A 6,810-nucleotide genomic window follows, 5' to 3' on the forward strand; every position below is an offset into this window, starting at 1 on the left:
GATCAGTTGACTTCTGAAAAGTCAATGCTGGGGCTGTTTCTTAAAAGTTGGTACAAAGCAATTATCCTTTTCTTTAGGCTAAACTAAAGTGTTTTGCTGAACTTAAAAAAGAAAAACAACCGAGTCTGTTTTGATCTTCAAAAATGTCAAACAGGTAAACACTTCACTTTTTTTGTACATATAAATCTAAGGGCCAAGCCCCGCTTCAAGAAGATTTAAGAGACATAAAATTTGTCTGAGGTGTCTGCCAAATCTCTGCAGCAGAGACAGACACCCTGGAAAAGCTGACACACTCATAATTCTCACAGCACCGGCAAGCTTAGACTGGGCGGGAGCTGCAGAAACCCACCCTTTCTTAGGTAATACCGTTTACAGACAAGTGTATCGTTTGCTTATCAGCTATCTGGTAGCTTACTTCTGCCTAGTTATTCCACAGAGGGAAAGGGGGGGAAGAAAAATACCCCCCCCCGGCACACAGTCCTATTTTCAGCTGGATAAATTTATACTTAGAGGATGGGCTAGTGTGTTAAGTGTTCTCATTCTTTCAGTAGCTCTTGAAGTTCATTCACTAATATCTCTCTCTGTCTCTGTGTCTCTGTCTCTGTTTCTCTCTCTCTCTTCCACCCTCCCTCCTTCCCTCCCTCCCTCCCTCCTTCTCTTCCCACCCCCTCTCTCCGCGCGCGCACACACACACAAAAACTCCAAGGCATCAAAATGAGTATTTATGAGTATATGCTGTAGAGCCTAGAACAGTAATTCCACATAATAAGCCTGCAATAATTTACTGAATAATTTGAAACCTTAACTGTAATTTCAATGTTGAACTGGAGAATTACAGATTCTTTTTTATTAGTATATAGGCATATTAATTGTAAAACTAATGGTCTTAAAAGGGATATCATAGTCTATGCAAAGTAATATTATTTCATTCCCAGATGATTCATGCTCATAACTTCTGTCCTCTGAAGATCATCCATTTTTGCACAATGGTTATTAATTTGTACATAAATGAAGGAGAGATCATGCTGCAGGATACTAAATTACTATATGACAACCAATATACTTTTGTAGAAAAAATTTGATATCTGACATTCATGTAATTGTATGTCATTATAGTAATCCCCATACATACGTCTAAGATTACTTAACACAAGAATATAGTACATGCACGGGCTACATTCTGTAAATAGGAGTAACTGTAGAATTCAACCAAAGTCTTTCCTGGGGACACATCCCTAAAAATGCATTTACATGACATTTAAAAGTAAATTAGCCAATGTCATTGGCCCCATGGCATGTATTCCTCCTTGTATACTCAATTTTATCCTGATTTTCACTAGCTTTCTATCAGTAACCCTGTTCCCCAAAACCCAGACTTCCAAGGAAGAGAGAAACACAAAGAAAGTGGAGCTAGTCCACTTCCCCTGCCTGAAGTGTTGTACGAGTAAGGAAAGACTTCTATACATTAACACAACCCAAAACACTACGTGCTAAAACCACGTCAGTTTTGAACTGTTCTTGCTATACTATCATCACATATAACTTGCCCGAGGGAATGTAAGAAGTCTAGGTAGACTGACAAAGACCAACAGGTGATTTCAGGAAAATACAAACCACTAAACCACCACAGGGGGTTGATGGTTCTTCTTAACATAGTTTCTTATTATGATAACTTTGCTTCTATTGTTTATTTAAATTAATCCTCATTTGTAAAATAGTAATAATTTTTTTTTCTGTGACAGGGTTTTGCTGTGTAGCTCCAGCTGGCCTGGGCCTTACTATATAGATTAGGCTGTCTTCAAACTCATATAACTCTGCCTCTGCCAGTCAAATTCAAATAGTAATAACTATTGACTGTATTTAGTATGCTCTTCTGAGGATAAAATAGTAGTAGTTTATGTGTTAAAAGAACAGTTAGCCTATATAATCCTCATCAACATTTGGTCAACTACAAACATTTCACATCTTCCTGCCAGTAGCCCTCAATTCCAAGAAAAAATGAGTTATATGAAGTAAAATTGATGCTAGTGGAGGTTATTTGCAAAGCTTTCATCAGCCAGCCTAAAAAACTTTGGATATTATCCTAAGGATGGTGAGCAGCCTTTGAACTATGTATCTGGAGGCCAAATAGCATCAGATTTGTGATTTATAAAACTTCTTTTATATGTAAAACAGATGTGAAAAAAGTTGGTCTAGAAGTAGTAGAAATCCAGTATTACAAAAATTATTTAAAAATAATAAACAAATGCTTCTCTGTAAAATTAGGCTAATATATACAAGAGATAATCTGTAATCTTATCATTTGTGGCAAACCCCTATTTGTATATATTTAATAGTACAGCAATTTTCCTGTGCGTACATACACAGACTTATGTGCTATGTGTAAGTTAAGTACACCTTTAAGTTGGACTATATTACACTCTACTGGGAGTTGTGTGGCCCGAAAATGATAACAAGAATGTCTAAAATTTTAAAAAGTGAAAGTATGAGAGTTCAGTAAAAGTAACCAATGCAGGGAACTGTTGTATCTGTCAATTTTCATTTTTCCGTACGTTTTAATTTCCTGCATTACCAAGGTCCACAGTTGGATTCATGAGGATGTTGTTACGTTTTGTCATACAATAACCACTTCTTAGATGCCTCCTGTCCCAGGTGTTCTTTCGAAGTGTATAGAGATGAACAAAATGTAGTCCCTGCCCTCAGGAGCTTACAACCTACTGAGAAAGAAACCTCCACAGAATGATACAGTACAGTACGAGTTGCTCTAGAATAGAGGGAGGATGGGCCCTCCCGAAGGGAGAACACTAAGAGACCTTCCCGGAGATGGTCATATTTCAATTGAATTTTGAAGGGTCTCAGTAACATTTAGTGAGGTAACAAGTGTGCTTTAATCCAATCCACTCTCCTGAACAGTAACCATCCCCAGGCTGTTACCTTAATGCATGAAATAGCATGCTCTGGCACTAGTATGCCCATCATAAAAGATAAAGACCAAGCAAGGAGTAACACTAACAGAATCATATTTACATGGACCAATTCTTCCTAATTCAAACTAATACATAGCTCTCAAGTCTGTTTCCTCCTCTTCCGTGTCACTAATCTCTCTGAGGGCAAACACCTTCTTTGTCCACTGATCAAACCTCCCTCCATTGTGTCCTTTCCCCTTTCACGTTAAAAATGTAAAAAATGTGCTAGTGATGCACCCTTCCTGAAAAATGGGGAATTATTTTCTATTGCCTACTGGATTCCTTACATTTAATTACATGAGGTTATAGCTTGGCGATGTTTAACATAGTCATAACTCTTACTTAATATTTGTCCTTAGATCAACTTAAGACTAATGCAGTCTCTATTAAATCAAGTCCTATGCAACCTTAGGTTTGATGAACTAATCCAGATGTTTTCATCTGATACATTCAAATACACAACTTTGAAATGAACGTTGAAATGTGTGTGGGAGCACCATATAACCACCACTGGTCAATGTCCCCCACTTGGAAAGCCGATAGGCCCGTTTCTTCATATTTTATAGCATGACAGCTGACTCTTCGAAAATCATGCTCAAAATGCTGTAGCATACTCTGCTTGAACCTTCCTTATCCTAAACAATCTGTACCCAGCTGTGGCAATGTTCATATTGAAGAACCACCCTCCACTCTTACAGATACACATGTTGTTCAGGGTGACTCCTTCATCTGCAATGGCTCCACACTACCCTTCCCTGCCTGGCAAACTCCTTATCCTTCGAGGCCTCTCTGTCATGTCCCCTACTCACCAAAGTCATTTCCATAACCCCCCTCCTCCGATTAGCCACTTTGTCCTCGCCAGATCACAATGCTTTCTACCTGTTTCTGTCCTCCTACAATCTTCGACTCTATGGTACCTCACAACTGTGGTCACCTAGCTCTCCCAAACCCAGGGAGGGTTCAGGCCTTGTACTCGATTGTATCTTCTTGCATTTCATGTGTGTTCAGGTCCCGGAGGACAACTAGTAACCTGGGTCCATTTGAAAAAGCTGAAATGAAGTAAAACCCAAAGAATTGTCTAGATCCAAATGGCTTAAAGGTAGGACATAGGTTTTTGTTTGTTTGTTTTTGTTTGTTTGGGGTTTTTTTGTATAGAATCATTTAGAAAAAGATACATTGACTATAACTTTGGCAGACATAATCAACTATGGCTATAATAGTTAAGCTAATTTGGTATTGGCAACTTCTTTACAGCAGAAACACTCTGACACAAAAATCCAAGTGACTCATTTGGGTTTCTTCCAGGATGAACAATTATACCTTAAAGCAATCTTTCCTTGCCACAGTTGGAAAATCATGAACGAAAATACATATCAGAACTAGGAAAACTTGGGGGAAAGAACATGGGCTTTCAAGTCAGAAGTTTGCACACCCAAACTTCATCTCAATTATCTCTAATCTATTTGACTTTAGATATTTGCTTAAATAGCCATTTTACTTTCTTCTTCTAGAGAAATAGTGGAAATAATAGTAAGTACATTTAAGACTCTCAGACAGTGTCGCAAAGTGCTTATCACTCTTGGACATTATGTGGGCTCAATAAATAAGAGTCATTATTGTCTTCTAATCAGATGATTACAATTAAGGTAATATGCTACACAAGGACAGCAAACTCATTTCTTAACAGGTTTATGGCACTTTGCCTTATAACTGACAAATATAAGCTGTGGCGAAGCCACAAATAAAACATCTACAAGACAAAACTTTCTCCTTATATTTAAATTAAACTCACACCTGGAACATACCACCATACTTCTTTGTGTTCTCCAAGAATTGATCACAAATCAGGTTCCCCTAGGATGAAAAGGAAAATCACCCAGTCTTAATTTTTTTGTCTTTAATTTTATTCAATACAGAATAAATTTCAAGCTTTGTATACTCTTCAACCTGTCATGTTACTATGATCTCCCAATAATATCTTAATATTATCTCCTAATAGATCCCTGCTGATACCTCTTACATAACCATGCACACCTGTCATACACTCCTCCCTTTTCTATCCCCACTTCTTAATCTCCAAGTCCTGCATCATCAAGAAGAATTTTCTTCCTCTTTTGCTCCTTCTGAATCTCCTTTATTCCACTAGAGTGCAAATTAAAGGTAACCTCCTCCACAAAGAATACTAGGACTGTTCTAAGGAAAGAATAAGTTTCAAGACTTCAGCAAGTCCTGAGTTAGGCTAGAACTTTTACAATGCAGCCTCTCAATACTATCTATATATCCTTCTACTAAACCTTGAACACTTTTTGCACACATTTGTAATATATAATAACTAATGCAATGTGTTTCACTGTATACTGTATTTCGGAGAAGGTGTGCCCATTAAGTGTCTATGAATAATGGTGTTAATCAGACTTTGCTGGAAGTTCTTAATATGCTCCAGATTTTTAAATGGTCCAATTTGCCTTCTACCCTCACCAGAACACTGTACTGAATCTTAATTGTGTATTTCTCAAAAGTAAGATTCCTTTTTTCTGCTTCCCATCCCTTCTGGAAATTGAAATACACCTTTTCCACTCCAGAGGGGGGGGGGAGAGAGAGAGAGAGAGAGAGAACCCCCATTATCAGGAAGCAGAAATGGAAATTAACAGGAAAAAAAAGCCCTGGGTATAGCAAGGAATTTCCACTCACCTAGTGGAAACGGGGGTGCAGGGTGGGGTCGGGTAGGGTGTGTTTGTGTATGTACTTTCGGTGGTAGGTGCTCAGACCCGAACGACAAATTAAGGAAGAGAGAAGGAGGAAAACAGAGCACCCAACTCCTGCATGAAGGAGAATCCAGATGCCACTTACTGGAGACTCTCTCATCCTAAGCACATGCTGGGTGGTGGGAAGATAGGAGCGGGTGGAGATAAGAAATAAGAGTTGCCGGGAAGGGGGACGTGCTTGTGTTTTGGATGCTCAGGCAACTGGTGCCCGCTCCCTAACTCCCAGTCAAGACACCCCCACCCATGAAGAAGCGGGCTGGGAGGAGTTAGGCGCCAAAAACGGCGGCCCCGGAAGCACCCTCCTCCCTAGACCCCCTCGGTCACACAGTCCCCGGCCACTGCCACTCGGGCATTCTGCCTCGCTGACCTCCAGCTCCCCGGCTACCGAAGCGCTACTCCTTAAACAGGTGCGGAAAATCGGGCCGGCTCGGAAGTTCCTGGACCCGGAGTGCCCTCAGAGTGCTGTGTGCCCCACAACTGTTTTACCAAATGGGCACCTCTACTAGATGGCCTAGGCCAGGCAATGGGGCCCAATAGCTGGACTCTAATTTACAGGGTGACTATTGAGGTCTCTCCCATTGGCTAAGGCATCAGGGAACCCGGAGGCCTAAGCGTGTGGCCTCATGGGAAATGTAGTTTGAAGTCCCCGTAACCTGTTCTTCCTCAGAACTATCCAATATTTGCTTTGGTAGAGATACTCAAGGGATGCTAGAGGATTTTGGGAGTTGAAGTCAAAATGCTTTCTTCTAGATACCCACAATTCCTCTCACACCAAACTTCCGAAAACCCTTCAGTTGAAATACAGGAGAGCATTATGGGTATTGTAGTTTAGTGTGCAAGGTCCCTCAAGCTTAGGTATAAAGAGCTTGTAGAGTCATATTAATGTTCTAGATTCTTTTGAATACTAGAAAAATATTTATGTTTCGAGAAAGCACGTTTACATTGTCTTATAATTTGACATTTTCATTTGAAGTCTGAGTATGATTGATTGTTTTTTTGGTTTTATGTTTTTTTTTTTTTTGGCAGAATGCTGCTATCTAGCCTAGAACTGGCGTTGAGTTAAGAAACCTACTGCCTAA

The 6,810-nt window shown here is 39.7% G+C and overlaps 1 protein-coding gene across 2 annotated transcripts in view; it reads right to left on the reverse strand.

Annotated features, from left to right (window-relative positions):
* Positions 1–6,237, reverse strand: part of Enox2 (ecto-NOX disulfide-thiol exchanger 2) — a 289,193-nt gene extending 282,956 nt beyond the window's left edge. The window contains exons 1-2 of one of the 2 annotated variants that reach the window (XM_031357671.1): positions 6,099–6,237; positions 4,772–4,820 (exon numbers count right to left, since the gene is read on the reverse strand). The gene's annotated coding sequence lies outside the window, so the exon portion shown is untranslated. Of the gene's footprint in view, positions 1–4,760; positions 4,821–6,098 lie in introns of both variants that reach the window. The other variant, XM_031357605.1, reaches the window with a different exon arrangement.
* Positions 6,238–6,810: the final 573 nt, after the last annotated feature.

Source organism: Mastomys coucha, chromosome X (genome assembly GCF_008632895.1).
Source record: "Mastomys coucha isolate ucsf_1 chromosome X, UCSF_Mcou_1, whole genome shotgun sequence".
Lineage (NCBI taxonomy): Eukaryota > Metazoa > Chordata > Mammalia > Rodentia > Muridae > Mastomys > Mastomys coucha.